Here is an 18773-nt window from a genome sequence, read left to right on the forward strand (position 1 = left end):
TCATCTTCCACCTTTGCTAACATTTCTGCTTTTTATTCTCTAAAAGCAAGTTCCTTTACCCAACTTCTCTTACCTTTATATCTTTTTGCACTTCTTTCTCAGTACTTCAAATATAACTTCTCTGTAGCTAATGAATTATGTCCCATTCTGATCTCCTCCCTGAACTCCAGATACACATTTCTAGATGTTTACTTGAAGTCACCACTGAAATGTCTCAGACACCTTCAAAGTAATGCTTCTTTCAGGCATAGAGCACTGTGGCAAAACTGTATACTCTAGGGCTTTCAAAACTATGTTGCAGGGGAAAAATAAATAAATAAGTATATACATATAAATTTTGCAAATTTATTCCTACACCCAAACTGATGAAAACCTCTTGCCTTCCACCATGCTTTGCTTTGTACAGTTGATTGATTCTTGGACTGGAGCCTTTACACCTTGGCCTTGCACATGGCTGAGTGCCTGGGTGCAGGTTGTGACCCTTGTTCCCTGCTGGCTCACTCTTTCGGCCTTCGTCCCAAACTTCCAGGGACTGTGGACTTTCCAGACGCACAGACCACCCCTAAAAGCATTCAGGCAAAGATGGGATAGCTTTAGTCAGGATTACTGTACAGGGAATTCTTGCATTAAGTGGAAAGATTTACTAAATCACCTTTAAGATTCTCACCATCTCTAAGAGCTGGTGCTTTTATAGGATAAAATGTTTAATGTTTTCTTATATGGCTATATTGCCTTGATTTAGCTGAAAGTCTTTGTCATTTATATATGTGTTTTAGTCTGATGTTAACTTTTCTTTATGGATTGTTTGAAATAAATGGGTCATTACTTGCAGCTTGGACAGTTTTCGGCTTATGTGGCTTATTCTGACTTTGATTATTTGTTTTGGCAGAGAAAAAACTCCTGATTAGCACTGTGGCAGAAACTGTTGGTTTTCTTGCACATTGTTCTCTTTTCTCCATAGTAGTAGCATTTTCAGCTGGATACATAGCAGCCTTTCTGACCTTCTAACCTCCTTGGAGTTGGGTATGACTGAGTTCTAAATATGAGAAATATGATTTGCAAAACTTCCATATGTCCTTAAGGGGATAGGGCTGACTTTTCCCTTTCTCTGATGGCTGCAATGTAGATGTGGTAGCAAAACATCTTGGACTATAAAGGTTAGTGCAGTACTCTAGGGATGGATGAATGACCATGTAGTAAGAGCTCCGACCATGTGAGCCCAGTTGGTGAGAGGAAAAACCTTAATCTTGTTTAAGCACTATTATTTTTATTTACTTATTTACTAGAGAGAGAGAAAGAGAACAAGCAGGGGGAGGGGCAGAGGGAGAAGCATGCTCCCCACTGAGCAGGGAGCCCGATGTGGGGCTCAATCCCAGGACCCTGGGATCATGACTGGAGTCGAAGGTAGACGCTTAACTGACTGAACCACCAAGCACTATTATTTTGGATCTTCATCTTATCAATCAATTAAAATTTATCCTAAGAAAATACAACAGGTTTGTCTTTTCTTTTTTTATTATCCTATAGTTAAAAACCTTATCTTCTGTGTATCATTTTGGTAATTGCTATTTAGATATATAAACAAATAGAGCTGTATATTGAAAGTAGATTATCTTGATGGGCCCTGAAGGCTGGACAAAGATTTTAGAATAAAGGAGTTGAGTTTGTGGAGGAGAAAAGAAATGGGAGTGAGCATTTATTGAGCATCTATTATACACCAAGTACTGTGTCAAGTGCTTTGCATATATGACACCTCATTTAATCCCCAAGTTAAGATTTGTTATCCCCATTGTATTTATTTTTATTTTATTTATTTACTGTCTGTGCTCTCTTCTAGGATTTTTATGGTTTCAGGTCTCACATTTAGGTCTTTCATCCATTTTGAGTTTATTTTTATGTATTGTTTAAGAAAGTGGTCTAGTTTCATTCTATTGCATGTAGCTGTCCAATTTTCCCAGCACCTTTTGAAGAGACTTTCTTTTCCCCATTGCATATTCTTTCTGGCTTTGTCAAAGATTAATTGACCACAGACTTGTGGGTTTATTTCTGGGTTTTCTATTCTGTTCTATTGATCTATGTGTCTGTATTTGTGCTAGTACCATACTGTTTTGATGACAATAGTTTTGTAATATAACTTGAAGTCTGGAATTGTGATGCCTTCAGCTTTGCTTTTCATTTTCAAAATGTTATCCCTATTTTATAACTGAGGAAACTGAGACTTAGGAGGAGAGTTTGGTCACTAACCAGTAATAGTAGAACTAGAATTTAGCTGCAGGTCTGATCTCAAAGCCTTCTCTTCTCCCTCTGTGCTAGGGGAGGGAGTGACTTGAGAGTCATGGGTATAGTGGAGATCTGGAGGGAGGGCATCAATGGAGCTCCTGACAGGGTCTTATTTATGTGAGGGCCTCCTGGAAAAAATGGTACAATGACTTTTGACTAAAGGATGAACCTCAGGGTGCTGTACTCTCTTTCCAGTAGGAGACGGGATACTTGATTTAAGATAAAAGGGTCAAGGCACTTGGATCTTTTTCTTAGGTCTTGGTTCACAGTCAGTGGCGAGCAGGCACTTTTAAGTGCAATGCTTGTTGATAAGATTCAAATATTCTCAAACATTTTCTTATCCAGGCCCTTGAAAGAGGGAACAATAAAAATGCAGAGAAAAAGCTACGTTTGGGAGTTTAATACAGAGCGATATTCATCCAAAATCAGACTGAAGGAGAAATCCTCTTGTAAGGCCAAGGACTCTAATGGGAGCCTCATTTTTAATCCAGGGATGGTGAAGAAGCTGTCGGAGAACAGTGCCACCACGTGGTGTAGGAAAGAATAGCAATCGCTGGGAAAATGACCAACGGTAAGGGTGAACAACAGCTTGCCGGAGACTCTGGGAAATGTGGGGGAAAGGAAGCCACCCTGAGGGGAAGTTAGGGTGGACAAAGCCTTGTTTTTCCAGGACAATACTTATGGGGTTCAGTGTGGCCTGGAAAAATAAAGATTCTATTGGAATGGTTACTTGAGAATTTAGTTATTTCCAGAGGGAAGGGAAGGTTCCTTGTAAAAGTTGGAGAATGTACAAGTTATAGATGGTAGAAGCAAATTCTTTAGATAACAAGGAAAACTTGAATTGAGTGTCCCTCCTTGAGTGAGACTCATGAACTATGACCAACAATACCCAATGGTTCAGGAAGTTAAGGAGAGACTGAGACTGCCTTGAGTTTGAGGAGTAGAGAAGGCACAGGTAAGAAAGGGAACCAGTATGGGAGTATGGGTCCCAGGGGGGCACATTGAGTTAAAAGTGACTGGATGTAGACATCTGAAGCTCGGGGTCTCCAAATAAATCCAAGTGGTTCAAAGCTGGACTCTAACTGTATCCTGTGGCTGGAATCACTGACCTGGGTCTAGTTTACAACCTCTTATAATTTCATGCTCCAGGAAGGTAATATTGTGATTTTTCTTACAGCCAAGATGAACATTTTTGCTCTCATTGCCTTTTACCAGAGGAAGAAAGAACCAAGACATTTCCTGAGAGATATCAATCACAGAGCCTGCTGGCTCTCAGTCCTTCCTCAGTGAAACGGCCTTGCTTGTAGCCACCGCTGAGGAGACTTCTCTATACAGATTGTGCACTTTTATTCTCCTCACCATCTGCCTACCTTGTAACTATTATTTGGGCAAGAGTGGACACTTGACCCAAAATTGACTATTAGAGCCCCGAGTTGGGCTTCCTGCTCAAAGAGGACTCTGCTTCTCCCTCTCCCTCTGCCCACCAGCTTGTGCTCTCTCTCTCTCACACTCTATCTCAAGTAAATAAATAAATAAATAAATAAAACCTTTAAAAAAACAAAACCAAAACCAAAACAAAATTGGCTATTAGAATACTGACCCAGGAGTTGGTCATGTTCGTTTTATCTTTCAGATATCTGAAACAGAAAATGCTGAGACCACTGGATAGTTGGTAACTCGACCTGAAGCTGCAAGCATGCTGAGAGGGGCCAGGAGGTTGAGTGAATTCCATGAGGTTAGTAAGGGTCCATGTGGGGTTATGAGTAAGAAGACAATCAGGCGCTGGCAAAGATTTCTGCCTGAGAGATTATATGGCCGATGAGAAAATGCGATGGTCCCTAGAATGGCCTTACTGTCTGATAACTTTCTGGTTCTTGTTTCAGTCCTAGTTCTATTGCACCTCTTTGTTTATACACAAACTCATTTCTTGAGGTAAAACGAATGACTCTCTTCCCTGCAATAGAAAGAGCTGGGATCAAGCACAGATAAAGGGAGAGAGATCACAGGCCAAGAAGGCTTCGAAGTCCTTGGCTGGTGAGAGCCTGGGTCCAACAAATACTAATACTAGCATCCATACAGAGCTGCAGAGCTCTAAGACCTGTAGACATTTCACAGCTGTCCCTTCATTTGGTCTTTATAATGACCTTGGAGGAGGGCAGAGCAAGCATTTGTGTCTTCATTTTACTGATGAAAAAATTCATGCTCAAGGGTTTAAAGACTCTAAGCTATGTAAATAATCACCGGCAGTATTATGACTTCCAACTCAAAACTCACAGAATGTGATTCCAGTTCAAATCCCAACTTGATTTTTCTCATTAGCTTCAACCTCTTGTCCAAGGTTATACATCAGAACCACCCGCAAGTGCTCGTGGGCTTTGTGCCCTAGCCTGAACCTTTGACGTTCCGATTCCATAAGTGTGGGTGATGGTCCTAAGCACTAGTGGGTTTTAAAATCCACAGGCAAGTGTGAGGAGCATCCCCTGCTGAGAACCATTGCCCTGAACCTCACAGGCTTAGCAGCAGCTCCATTGTGGAGACATCCACCAGCTGGCTCAGCCTTCAGCCCTGAGGAAATTCCACAGGCTGGAGGGAAGATGAAGAAACTATTTTTCATGGGATACTTGGGTGGCTCAGTTGGTTGTGCATCTGACTCTTGATTTGAGCTCAGGTCCTGATTCAGGGTCATGGGATTGAGCTCGGTGTTGGGCTCCAAGCTCACTGGGGAGTCTGCTTGAGATTCTCTCTCTCCTTCTCCCTCTGTCCCTTCCCTGTTGTGCGCAAAGGCTCTAAATAAATAAATAAATAAATCTTTAAAATAATTATTTTTCACTTAAGTATATGGAGAGTGTTTAGAGAAAAAGTAAAGCCATAATGATGTCAAAGGATGATTTGGGGCCTTTTATCCCCATAACCTCCATGAATTGCCCACTCTTTGATAAGGACAGTTAGACCAATGTTATGTATTATGTAGATTATATCTACAGAAAATCTTGCTATTTTAAAAATCGATTTAGAACCCCAAACTGCGGACTTCCTATGCAAATATAGCTTCAAGGCCAGTCTTTAACTCCCTTTTCAAATAGATTGTTACCACTAAATCCCTTCTATGTGGATATCCTGAAGCTGTCAGGAAGGCTTATATGTGAGGTTGAAAGAAAATTTCTTTCAATACTGAATGAAAAGAGAAATAACCTGAGAGAGAATTTCAGGGCTCTTCTTGTCCTGGCACCTGGTTAGTGTCCAAGGACCTGGGGACCTGCCTCGGCAGAGGCTGTAGCAGAATGATCCCTCCTGAGTTGCTCCTTAAAAGGAAGGTGGTAAACCAGCCTGATGCCAAAATGTAACATGATCATAAGAGAAAACTGCCCAAATACTGACAAGACGATCACAGAAAGTACAGGGAGATGGAGAAATTAAAGAGGAGACCATCCATTTGGATCTCCCTCTCTGAGCTCTCCCACTTTCACCACTGTATTGCCATTTCGCCCCTACCATGGTGCCAATGAGCATCTTCCATTTCAAGTCTGGTTTATTTCAGAATGTGTTAAGAGGAAAGGACAGAAGTCAGGTGAGAGGGAAAAGGACTGCAAATTCCTCCACATTTCAGAAGACTGTTTGTAGGAGTCCAGAGTGGGTGTAAGGAACCTGAAAGGACATCTACTCCAAGGAAACAGGACCAAAGGTAACACTAGAGAAGGGAGGACATCCTGGGAAGAGAGTGTGGAGGAGACACAAGAACATAAAAGCCATCATGAGGATGTCAGTTTAGAAGATAGGAATTCACTAAGACAAGAAAGCAGCTGTTAGTCCTGAGGGTCAGCTCATGAAGGACTGAGGAGGAGATGGCAGAAGATCAAAGCCACAGTGGAACAGCTAGATGCCATGACCTGGGCTCAGAAACCCAAATTGGAGAGTCGTAGCTTTGCACTGGGCGTCTTGACTTTGAGAGCTGGCCCCTGGGCTTCACCTCATTCTTCTTGGAACTATATTTACCTCCTGTGCTAGGAATTAAAAAAAAATGGATAAAAAAGAATAATTCAGTCTTCACCACTAGTTTTTTTTTTTTTTAAAGGCAAATGGCTGAGTTTTGAAGTATAAAACTCTCTCTTCGTGTGGGTTAGTTGGAACGTTAAGACATATCGAATGCTGCTACGCATGAATCCCATGCTAATATCTGGATTGGGTTTCCATGCGACCAAACCTGCTTGGATTTTTCTGCTTCTGTAAAACATGGCACCCAAAGTGGATTGACTGATATATAAAAGTACAATTTTAGTCTCAGGACATATTTTTATATCTCTAGTGATTAAGACTACTGTTATTGTAACCAAAAATGCAATATTAATAAATAGAAGCAGTTGGATTTAATGGTTCACCTTTTTAGGAATGAGGAGATCCCACTTCTTGGTAGGTAAAAACATTAGGGATTAAATTGTTAATTTTAGTATTTGTGTGAATAATAACCTAATGGGATTTTAAGAATAGATTTCTATGTAACTTGATATGTGCTTACTAATTTACTAATATACAGGTCATATAGGTCAGATGTGATGTGATACATATTTTTTTGAAAGTTAATTTTTTGGATACATTTATTTTTTTGAAAGTTAACATTTGTTTAAGCTATTTGAATTAGTATGCAATGGTCAGGGGCATGATTTCCTAAAGGCGCTGGTGACCGATGTGTGACATAGAAGTGTGTGACAGTCGTGAGCATGGGCTGTCCTGCTACATGAGTGGATCGAGCTGGGGGCCTGTGCAAGAAGACAGGCCTTATGGAGAGAATACCAGCATACTCTGCTGCCATCTGCCTCTCCTTGGACTGATCTATTTTCATTTATATTGGGGAAGCCAAGGCTCGTACACAGCATGCACTTCTGTATTTTGTGTGCAGGTGATTGTAATAATTATAATATAGCTCTAAATATCACCTCTAGGTTCTCCATACGAAAGCTTTGCTGGCATTTATTAGAGGACAAGTTAATCATCTGTAATTTTCTAGGCAGAAAAAAATCATTCAGGGCAAATAAAATTTTGCTGGTAAAACATCCTGGTTCCAGGATCAACCAGATACCATTTCTTGCACTCTTTTGAAAGCTTTATTTGTTTAAGTAATCTTTACACCCAACATGAGGCTCAAACTCACGACCCTGAGATCAAGAGCTGCACGCTCCACTGACTGAACCAGCCAGGCAGCCCCAGATACTATCTCTTTTAAATAAGAGTGTGTGCTTTGCCCACAGGGGATTTGGAAGTTAGGGAGGTACTCAGAGATGCTATTTTTCTTTGGTTAGGCTCTTAAACAATAAACATCCTGGAAAACAAAAAAGTTATTTAGATGTCAGAAGCTGAGGACTTTAAGTTACGGGTGATACCTGGGTGATATCTCAGTGCTCTGGTCGTTGGGACATTCCAAGCTCTGGAAGCACTGAAGTTTGAACTTTGGAACTTGATTTCAAACAGTATTGATGATAGAGAGCCAGATGCATGCAGTTCAAAGTTTTCTAGTAGAGGGACCAGTACTCCAGCTACTTGGTTTAGGGACCAGTACTACCTAGTATACCCTGAAGATAAATGTATATAATAGCTAGTATTTACTGCATGTTTACTAAGTGCTAAGAATGACACTAATACAAACTCAGTTCCATAATGGTCCTGGGAACATAGCTCATTCAAAAATGCATAGCTAAGCAACGATAGGGCTAAGGCTAGTTAGAGCATGTGTCTACCTGACTCCAAACCTATCACAATGCTCAGCTAGCAGGCACAAGTTTTCTGTATCTTTTTTGCAGTCTCTTAACCATTTCTGTTTCTGGCTTTTCTCAACAAGAATAATCAACGCTAGAATTAAAAGAGAAAGTACCTATTTGTAGAGAAGCCCAGACACAGTGCAAAATGAGTAACAAGGGAATAGAGCTCAGAGAAAGTGCTGGACAGAGGACACACGCCAGGAACACCTGGTGGCCCATTTTGAACTTCGAAGGAGGAGCTCTGTGGGGCTTCACTTGCAGCCAAACCTGTAAACTTTCCATTTTTGTGACTTGACTTGGCATCTGACGAAGCTTAGTATTCACCATGGAAATTAAGTGCAAGGGCCTGCTGACAGATGTACTTTTTTTTCCTTGAAGGAAGAGAAACATGTAGTTTAATAGGCCAAAACATATGTATTGCCTTCTTCAGAGGGTAAGCATATGGATGCTCCCGGGCCCCTCCAAATAGATCGTGTTTATCTTAAGCCTAGCTTGTGGTTGCCATTAATTGCAGGTGACAGCGTCTGTTTTCCCTAGCCTCGCTGAATGGCAGATGCTTCGGCTCTTTAACCTGACTTTCCCCTGAGCCAGGGCCTGGAGTCAGACCTGACCAGTGCGGCTGGGACATCAGGAGGGAGTCTTGCTCTGGTAGGCTTGCTATCTGTGCAGTAAGTGGGGTCTATATGAATCTCCCAGGCCTCAGATTTCTTTCATCCTCCCCCAGGTGTGCGGCCCATCTATGGATTGCACCCCAGGGCTCCTGCTGGGGCCACCCCTCAGCCTGAACTCCTGAGGCTGGGGACCTCAAATCTTGGGTAGGTCGCACTGTAAAATCTAACAAATCAACTGTACTGGAAACACCATTCCTCTACTTTTAGTCTGTACTCCATGCCACCCATTAGACTGAACCCCTCTGGGCTCTGAGCTTGATTTGAGGCATGACTCTGAGGCTGTGATTTGGACTGCTAGCCATCTTTCCCTGTGTGGTCAGCTCAGTAATTTATTTTACTTTCATTCATGTCTGTTTCCACCTCTCTTTCCTCTTTCCATTTATTGCCTCACTATGGTAATTTTACAACCAATCTCTTACTTCAAGTTTGTATGACTCAGTTGTTTGTCAGTTATTTTTGAGGGTGTCACTTTGCAGGTGTCAGACACTGGGCTAGATCCTGATGGATCAAAGATGAGCAGCCTCACAGCTCCTTATAAGTACTTCACACTCTAAGGGGGCAGTTAGACTCCTAAATAGATGATCTCAATATAATCTGGTAAGCACAGGGATAGATAAATGTACGAATGCGAAATGATGAGCGGGGAGGGGTACATAACTCCGTAACCCATACAACACAGGAAAGAATTTTGGGCGGTAAAGTTTGGGATGAAGATAATGTAAAGGAGATTTCAGCAAAGAGGAAGAATGAGCAAAGACTTGGAAGTAAAAATAGCATTCTGGAGGTAGGGAATTATAAGCATTTTTGTCATGCTGAAGAATAAAGACAAATCCAGGAATAGTGAAGAATGAATTGGAAGGGTAGGCAGGGGCCATATCATGAAAAGCTTCGTAAGTAGAGTGACCATATAACCCAGACACTTTTGAGAGTAAAAGAAGTCCCAGGGTGCCTGGGTGGCTCAGGTGGTTAAGTGTCTGACTTTTGATTTTGGCTCAGGTCATGATCTCAGGGTTGTGAGATGGAGCTCTGTGTCAGGCTCCGTGCTGGGTGTGGAGCCTGCTTGGGATTCTCCCTCTTTCTCTGTCCCTCTCCCCAATGCTTGCACATGCATGCATGCTCTCTTGCTCTCTCTCTCTCTCTCTCTCAAATAAATGAAAAAAAATTTTTTGTAAAAGACGTCTCAAGAATCATTCTAGGACAAAAATGTAAAACTAAGATGGTCTCAGAAAAAACCCGTTGCACAGGTACCAGGCTGGCCCAGGCCAGGGGGTGACCCAGCCTCTACCAAATGGATGCTCCAGCCAGGGACTTTGAAGCCTGAGTGCAAAAAGGGATTAAATCCACACATGTGGTGGTGAGCCGGGGTACTGCCATAGAAAGAGTTGCTAGAACAGAGTGCTAAGCAGACCATTTTTATGGCCCCCTCTTGGCTGTGCTTTGCTTTCCCTGATACATGTCTGTGTTCCAAACCAGGTTCTCTAGGCTGCACACCAAAACTCTGAGCTTTCTGTGAACCTTCCAGTATATTCCTTTTCTAATTAAGTAAGCAGAGTCGTGTCTGTTTTGTGTAACCAAGAACCTTTGTTTGTAAAGTGAAGTCACAGGCCCAGGCTTATTTTGATTAGGTGGCCCTGGCAACCATTGCAGAGGTTGGAAATGAGGTGGCAATTGAACGCCCTGCCCTTCCAGGCTGGAATGGCTCTTCCACATGTTCTAAGAGGAGCTGTGAAGGCGGTTCACAATCTACGGAGCAGTCCTTTTCCTCACGGAATAAAGCTGAAAGAGAACAAGGCTCTCACATGACCGTCCTTCTTGGAGGCTTTGAGGGACCACAGAGAATGGCAAGGGGAAGAGGTGACCCTGGCCGGCCCTCCATTGCTGCTGTTGGGCGCACTGGCAGCACAGGGCAGGGAGTCTGATCGAGGACCTTGGGGATGTTTGGTTTGAACTTTTCAAAGCCCAAATTATGCTGGCCATAAAGAAAAGGCACAACAGCCCTGCAGTCTCCAGGGCTGTTTCTTATGTGAGTAGTAAATTCTCTTCAAGAAGAGGGATGGATAAGGCATTAGGTAGTATAAATAAAGATGCCATTTTTATCCCATCTTTAAAGGTTTGGCTTAAAAAAAATCCAGAGTATGTTTCCTGAACTTGCCTTAATTAGAAGAGGCACTGATGCTGTGCTTCCCACAGCTTTCCTTGTGGTTTGTGTGTTCCCTTTGTAATCCATTAAATTTTATGGCATTAGCAGGGATTTGAAGCATCCGTTTTAATCAATAGTCATTTCTCCTGCATCAGCACTTTTGCGCAGTGCTCTGTATATTAAGCAGTATTTTAGAGCATTGTCTGACCTTTACCTCTTAGACTGCACTTCCTAATTATAACTTCTCCTGTTTGACCATGATATATATCTAAGGTTAAAGACTATTAATAGCACTTGTGAATTTTCCCCAAAGGATCACAACAAAATGTCCCGATGTGGAAATCAGGATTGTCCATGCATTTGGATCAGGGCACAATTGGGGCTGGCAGGCTGTGCCTTCTGATGTCATGTTAGGTTTTTTTTTTCTACTTTTAATAATGTTCAAATCATCCCACATATGCTACTTGGGATTCTGACTCATTCCCGGGTACAATTCAAGTCGTGGACATGCTAAGCCATCAGATATGAGGGAAAGTGTCTGATTTTTCCTCATACCCCTGTTTTGCTACTGACCCACTATGCTGAAAATCCATGCTGTCTAAATCTCATTGACAAACCGTGTTCCAGTGGTAGAAGTCTAAATCTTAAGGGACCCATTTCCCTTTTTTTCTCATGGGGACAGAGTTCCTCTCGCTGCACTCAGTGCCTACTGGTGTTGGAAGTGTTCCGACCTCTGTGCTGTTGGTCAGTGGATCTGCATCTGAGAGGATATTAAGAGGCTCATCCTTGTGGCCTCCGTCATCTCTCTTAGTAATATGGGAAAGAAATTTCAGACTAACAGATTTGGCAGCCAATAGGCATTGTTTATCTCCAGAGCAACTTCTTATTATGAGTCAGATCTGGGAGCTTGATAGGTCACCTTATTCTCAGTAGCTCGGAAATGAGAATTTTGCTTATGGATGGGCTTCAAGTCCTCATTAAGCCAATGTTTTAGCTGCAGTAATACCCTCTCTGATTATACCTGTGCCTCCATGTGTCCCTTCTCAGACATTGGCTCCCCTTGTTTCCAAGCCCAGCCCAATAATTTTCATGTGATTGTTCTTCCAATAGAATCACTTTCCAAAATATGACTCTCTGATGCAAATGTTTTCTGCTTTAGTACTTTGGTCTTGTCTGTTCTGTCTAGTGTAAAGCCTGGAGCTTGACTTGCAGATCCCCAAAATTCCCTCCCAGGCTTGCCTACCCCAGGGCCTTCATCAGTGTATTCTCTCAGAGGCATTTGTCATGTGCAGACCTCTGTAGTATTCTTAACTCTTACATGGGGCCTGGAATCAGGGTGTGCCCTGTAAACAAAAAGTATTGTGAAGTGGGAGGCGGAGACCAGCTATGTAACCTTGAGCAGGCTTCACCCCCCCCAAATATCTCTACGCCTTGGTTTCTTTATCTCTGAAATTGGGGTAATATGACTAGTTCTTTGGGAAGATTCAGTGGAGTAGCATTCAGCACTGTCAAGAACTATGACCGATGTGAGTTTTTTTTTTTTAAGATTTTATTTATTTATTTGACAGAGAGATAGAGCGAGAGCACAAGTAGGCAGAGCAGCAGGCATAGGGAGAGGGAGAAGCAAGCTCTCTGCTGAGCAGGGAGCACTATGTGGGACTTGCTCCCAAGACTCTGGGATCATGACCTAAGCTGAAGGCAGCTGCTTAACTGACTGAGCCACCCAGGCACCCCCGGTGTGAGGTTTTACCTCCCTTGCCAGCTCCCAAGTTAGCCTGCTACCATTTCACAGGTACTGGCAAAAGACACAAGACTCCTGGGTCAGAGAAAAAGGACTATTGCTTACAGAAGTTATGCTGGTTTCCTGAGCTCTGCTTCCCACAGGGCAAAGGTACCAGGACCAGGTAATACTTGTACCTGTGGTGGGGTTGTTACAGAGAGAAACTTGGATCTTAGGAAACTCCAATTATTTATTTGTTTATTTTATTTTCCCCCCTCTGTAAATTTTTATTCATTCATTCATTCGTTCATTCATTTATTTATTTTTAGTGAGCTCCATGTCCAACATGGGGCTTAAACTCAAGACCCTGAAATCGAGTCAAGTGCTCTACCCACTGAGCCAGTCAGGTGCCCCCTAAGGGAACTCCAATTTTTTGTAATGGCAGGAAGTAAACCTGCTCCTTTGCTCTGGCAGAAACAATCTCTTGTATCTTCCAAAACTATTAGCTATGCCAATATCCTTGAAAAGACAGCCCAGGACAAGAGCACACAGGGCCTCTGTTTGCAAGATGAGCAGAAATGTGAGAGACCCCTCGAGGATTGTCTCCCAGCACAGCGCCCAGTTCTGATGAGCTCAATGAATTCCAACTGTCTTTATTGTTAATAAAGTACTAATGTAGTGCTTAGCATATAATAAGTTCTCAGTAAAATGGTAGCTATTAAGAGTATATATAGATGTTTACCCGAAAATAATGAAAGTCAGTTCTGGCCAGTGAGCAATAATGTATATTCAGAACCTATCTCCGAGCTTGATACAAAGTAGATATTTGATATGTATTACTGAAGGAATAAATATGACTGCAAAGTGAGAACATTTTGAAAATTGCACTAACCAAATATAAGATGTGATCATCAGGCTGCAAATCATATATCTTTTTCTTCTTTCTTTTCGATCATACAACTCTTTTTCAGAATATTTTTCCCAGAGTCAGCTCTTAACAAATACTGTTTGAAAGACTAATGGTGAAATAGATAAAATGCACAAACAAACCTCCAATTTTAATTATAGCAATGACTTCTTTCTTACCATATACTGGAGTAAACTGTTGAAAAGATACAGTAATTAAGATTTTAAATTTCTCTCCCTACTCTGGTATTTTGCTAGAAAATGGTGAAATGTGTTCCTTACCATGTTATTGTGAAAGTTTTGAGAGCATTAACATGGCTAAAATGGTAGGCAGCAAGAGAGAGGAGAATTAAAAATATAAATAACACACAAACTGGATAAGCAGCTCTACAATAAATTGAAAGTTGATGTGAACTCAGAATAGTACTTCTGTTTTTCCCATGGCAATTTACCAAAATTCATGCATATTTTGCAATAAAAAAAATGTTCACCAAATCACCCCTAGGCATAAATCTTCTAACTTCTGAAATTAAAATCTCTAAGGAAAACTCAGGAATCACATTAAATCAATTGCACAAGCCCGGTCAGCATTTCCCATTGTCTGGATGGAAAGAAGGATCTCTTTGGCTGGGGGTCAGAAAGGAGTCAGGCTGTTGATGGAGGCTTGAGGGCTGGCTGGGGGGATGAGGGGAGGTGGGGGAGGAGGGAAGAGATCTAGGCGTATTTCTCCCCATAGGCCTCTCCTGATCCCCGGAGAAGGTCTTTCTGTCTCCTGACGTCTAGTTCCCTCTCTGTGAATCAGGGAAGATGCTATGTGCTGCGTGCTTTAAAGAAGGCGGTAATGGATGTGGTTAGGCAGAGCACAGAAGGTCACACTGATAGCATTATTGCTCAGATTTGGTATTCATAAGGTCATAGTACTGGGCTGCTGTCAGTCTGGTTCGTTTTTTTTTTTTTTTTTTTTGAGTCTCCAAGGCAAGTAATGAATAAAAAAGTAATAATGTGCTGTGTACCACCCGCTGTTCTCTAAACTATAGTTAAATTTCCCCTGATAATTTCTTTTCCATTAATCCTTTTGTCTCTGTTTGGGTATCTTTGAGAAATTGCTGACTTGGCAGCTGAAAATTTTTTCTTGGCAAGTCCTTTGAAAGTGTAGTTGTATTAAAGTGCCTTTTTCTTATCTTTGCCTTTACATGACTTTTTGGGGGATTCTCTGTTGAAGAAAGAAGAATAAGATAAGTGGTGCCTCTGTATCCTCCACACATCATTGTTTTTGAACCTTTGGAGACCAGTGATATTCTCTACTATGAGTGAGGTTAGCCTTAAATCAACAGCGTGTGAGGGAGCATTAGGGGGCAGGACAGGACATGCATATGCAGACAGGTCTGGCGTCGTTTGAATGACCATCAAGCATAAATGAGCTTCCAGCAAACAAGCTCCAGAAATAAGAATTCTTAATTCCCACCCCTCTCTCCCCAGGCATTTAGTCTCCGGGGACACAAATACAATATGCCAATTATGGTAACACTTTCTGACCTCAATTTATCAAGAAATACAAAATTGCATGTTCAATATTTTGTGGAGCTACTATTTCAAAATTGATTTTTAGGCAATGGTTACTTGTGATTCTTTTTGCCTCCACTGAGAATTTGGGGTTAGGAAGAGCAGTATATTTCTCTTGATGTCTCTCTTGGATAAATAAAAAGAAAATAGGAGGCCAATTTCTGGTTGGCCTCAAGGTCTCTCCCAGGCAGACTCATTTCGTCCCACTTCCCCAGAGCTTATGCTTGGCGTCTGTTCCTGGAGAAGAGAGTCAGAGAATCACGGAATCACAGAGCTGCAAATAGCCTGCCCTTGTTTGAGAGTTATCCTTGATTCGGGCCAAGGGGCTTGAACACTTGATGGGGCCCAAGGAAATGATGCTGGTGTTTTTCTTGGGCTTCCGAGCTTAGTGTCCTATAGAGAAGTGCATTTTCCACCCAGCCACCTGTTCTGGATGGGAGCATTGACAAAGTAGCAGAGCAGGACCCCACGGAAAATCCACCAGAGCTCGCATTTGTTACAAAATACTGCATTGCTAAGTACTAAATAAGACTGCTTCAGTTTCCTGCTTTCTGGTTGACAAGAAACAGAGGCACCCTCCAACAGTGGATGGAATTGGAATTAGGGGTTAGAATGGGTGGCAGCTGCAGATTCTGCATCAAAGAGCAGGGGACCCAATCCTGGGGCTGTGGGCTCCTAAGGTAGGTCTCTCAAGTGGGTGGTGAAAGTTTTTCATTCTACTCTGTATTCCTGTGCAGTTACTAAGGTGAGTTTAGGTCTTAGCTCTGGCATTTTATTAGCCGGGCAGCTTTGGCCAAGTTATTTGACCATTCTGTGCTTTCACTTCATCTGTAAAGAGACAATAACACTTTGCTGGCTTACTTAGGGATAAAATGTGCATTTATGCAATACTTCTGGTGCATAGTAGATGCTGCCTTAATGCTATCTCCCTTTTCTTTCTTTATTCGCGTCTTAATGGCCAATCGTATTACCCTTGCTAGACTGGTCCACCAGAGCCCCTTCTCCACCCTAATTAGAATGAAACACAAAATTATTGCTCTGGATTTCATAAAAAATGCTAGCTTTTGTGCCAACCTGCCAGCTGTTTCAGGAAATGAAAACGAATAGGAAGGAGGTCCTCTGGAATCAGGAGTTACCTCAGGGCTGCGGGAAGGAAGTTAGACCTTATCAGTTACATAAAGACAGGGCGGACCTTGTTTTTGCTGGAAGGATACATGGATATGTGATGTAACAGACCTGTGTGAAGCGAACAAATGAATTTGAGTTTCTGGTGGCCAAAGTGGGACAAGGAGAGAACTAATGAGAGCAAATGGGAAAGAGGTGCCTTGTATCTACTTTCTATTTCTGTGTCTTCACTTGCTTTTCATCAATTTGTACCCTGAGGTGGGTTGTACATATATGGAACATACACACAGACACATTAAAGGAGGGATAAAATTCTTTGAGTTTGGAAAGAGCATGGTGGGTGTAGAATTTGCAAGCAATCTTAATACAATAGCACTTTATATTAAGTATTTTAGAGTCCTATATACCTTTCTCCTGTCTAATCCTCAAAGAATCTAGGATATCTCCACGGATGCCTGGGTGGCTCAGTCGGTTAAGCATCTGCCTTCAGCTCAGGTCGTGATCCCAAGGTCCTGGGATTGAGCCCCCACATCGGGATCCCTGCTCAGTGGGGAACCTGCTTCTCCTTCTGCCCTTCCCCCTGCTCATACTCACTCTCTGTCTCTCTCTCGAGTAAATAAATAAAATCTTTTAAAAAAATCTAAGATACCTCCTGTGTTAATTTCCTATTTCTGCTGTAACACCTCACCACAACCTTAGTGTCTAAAACAAGACAAATTTCTCATCTTACAGTTCTGGAAATCAGAAGTCCAAAATGGATCTTATGAACTAGAATCAAGGTGTCCACAGAACCGTGTTTCTCCTACAGGCTCTCTGCGAGAATCAGTTTTCTGGCAGTTCCACCTAGTGGCTTCCTGCAGCCCTTGACTTGTAGCCCCTTCCTCCATCCCCAAAGCACACTGCTTCCACTGCCCCATCTCCTCTGACTCTTACTCTACTGCCCCTCTCTTATCTGGCCCCACCTAGATAACCCAGGAAAATCTCCTCCTCTCAAGGTCCTTACCTTAATCACATCTGCAAAGTCCAGTTTTCCATGTAAAGAAATGTATTCATCTGTTCTGAAGCATAGGATATGGACATCTTGGAGGGACTGTTACTCAGTCTACCATGCCTCCCTAAACCACCCTTCCTGGTGGTTAGGTACACATCTCTTTTTGAACTTAAGCATTATCTGACTCTCCTTTATTAATTTAGTGACCGGACGAGTTGTGGAAAAAGCCAGGCCCTCTCATTGTTCCTGTTCACTGGTAGGTGGAAGAAGCCAGCAGGAAGTAGGACACACACAGCATTAGGAAAACTTGCTAGAGTTTTGGTCATTCCCTTGGGTCTTGACAGACAGGTTTCCAAGAGAGCAGTGCTTAGCTAGCCCTGGGTCAAGAGGGCCATGCAGGCATATACATGCATTCTTTTAGCTTCTGATGAAATAATTGGGCATTCTTATCCCTAAGAAGAGCTTCTCTGATTACTAATGCATGTACGTACAACCGCAAAGCCTAAATAGAAATTCTTCCACTGTTATTGCAAGGGCCAACACCAACATTGCCTTGAGCCAGTTCGGATAAGCACCAATAAGAAGTAATAAATTTATTCATTTACCTACTGCAGAATCAGCAGGGAGTCTTTTCCAACCCAGGGCTGTCCATCTTCAAATGGGTAATGGTACAGTAAGTGCTGGATCCTTGTGGCTCTGACAAAGACTGTGTTCTTATTGTTTGTTTTTGTTTATAGAGCTATGACTATCCAACCAATTCCAGAAAACTCCTGCTGACAGTATCTACAAGTCGTTCCCTCAAGTCCATTCAGTTCAGTCCTCTGATGTATGAGGTACATATAAAGGGTAACAATTTCCTATCTAAAATACGTTTTTCTCAAAATGTGTAGAATTGATTTTCTCACATATTGCCTAACAACCTCTCATTAGAAATTTTTTGTCGGACACTGAACAAAGCAGAATGTCTACCCACGTCACTGGTCCTGTTAGCAGAATACCAAAGTCTATCCCTCTCCTCTTGGTGGTCCTGCTGCTAATACATGCAGCCTCTGGACAGACTGACTCCCTGCTCTTGCCGTGGCGCCCATCAGTTGGAATATGTTTTACATTCATTTTCCCCAATTCTCAATGTCATATTAATCACTATGTCTTTTTAAAAACCAATTTCATCAAGTTATTCTTTACATACAAATGCACTTATCAGTGTAATCATCATCCCAGTTAAGGTATAGAACATTTCCATTATTGCACGAAGTACCCTCCTCCCCTCTGCAATGAATCCCTCTCCCCCCTCTAGCCCCAAGCAACCACTGATCTGCTCTCTGTCACTATAAATTAGTTTGCCTTTTCTAAAATTTCATGTAAATGAAATTGTATCATATATACCCTTTTGTGGCTGGCTTTTTTATTTTTAACTCAGCATAATGTTTTTGAGATTCACTAATGTTTTTGTTTATATCAGCAGTTTGTTGCCTTTTTGTTGCTCAGTCGTATGCTATGGTGTGGATTTGCTGCGGTTTGTGGGCCTGTTCAGCCTATTGATGAGTATTTGAAATGTTTCCAGTTTTAGGCTTATATGGTTCCTTCCTTTCTTCCCTCCCTCCCTCCCTCCCTCCCTCCCTCCAAT

General features: G+C 42.1%; 1 long non-coding RNA gene across 3 annotated transcripts in view; it reads left to right on the forward strand.

Annotated features, from left to right (window-relative positions):
• LOC117801022 overlaps positions 1-18013 on the forward strand; it is a 71569-nt gene extending 53556 nt beyond the window's left edge. The window contains exons 2-4 of one of the 3 annotated variants that reach the window (XR_004623329.1): positions 2772-2851; positions 3914-4015; positions 17884-18013. This is a non-coding gene — a long non-coding RNA (uncharacterized LOC117801022). Of the gene's footprint in view, positions 1-2771; positions 2852-3913; positions 4782-17883 lie in introns of those variants that run through there. The other 2 variants (XR_004623327.1, XR_004623328.1) reach the window with 2 other exon arrangements.
• The last annotated feature ends 760 nt before the right edge of the window (positions 18014-18773 follow it).

Source organism: Ailuropoda melanoleuca, chromosome 2, assembly GCF_002007445.2.
Source record: "Ailuropoda melanoleuca isolate Jingjing chromosome 2, ASM200744v2, whole genome shotgun sequence".
Taxonomy (NCBI): Eukaryota; Metazoa; Chordata; class Mammalia; order Carnivora; family Ursidae; genus Ailuropoda; species Ailuropoda melanoleuca.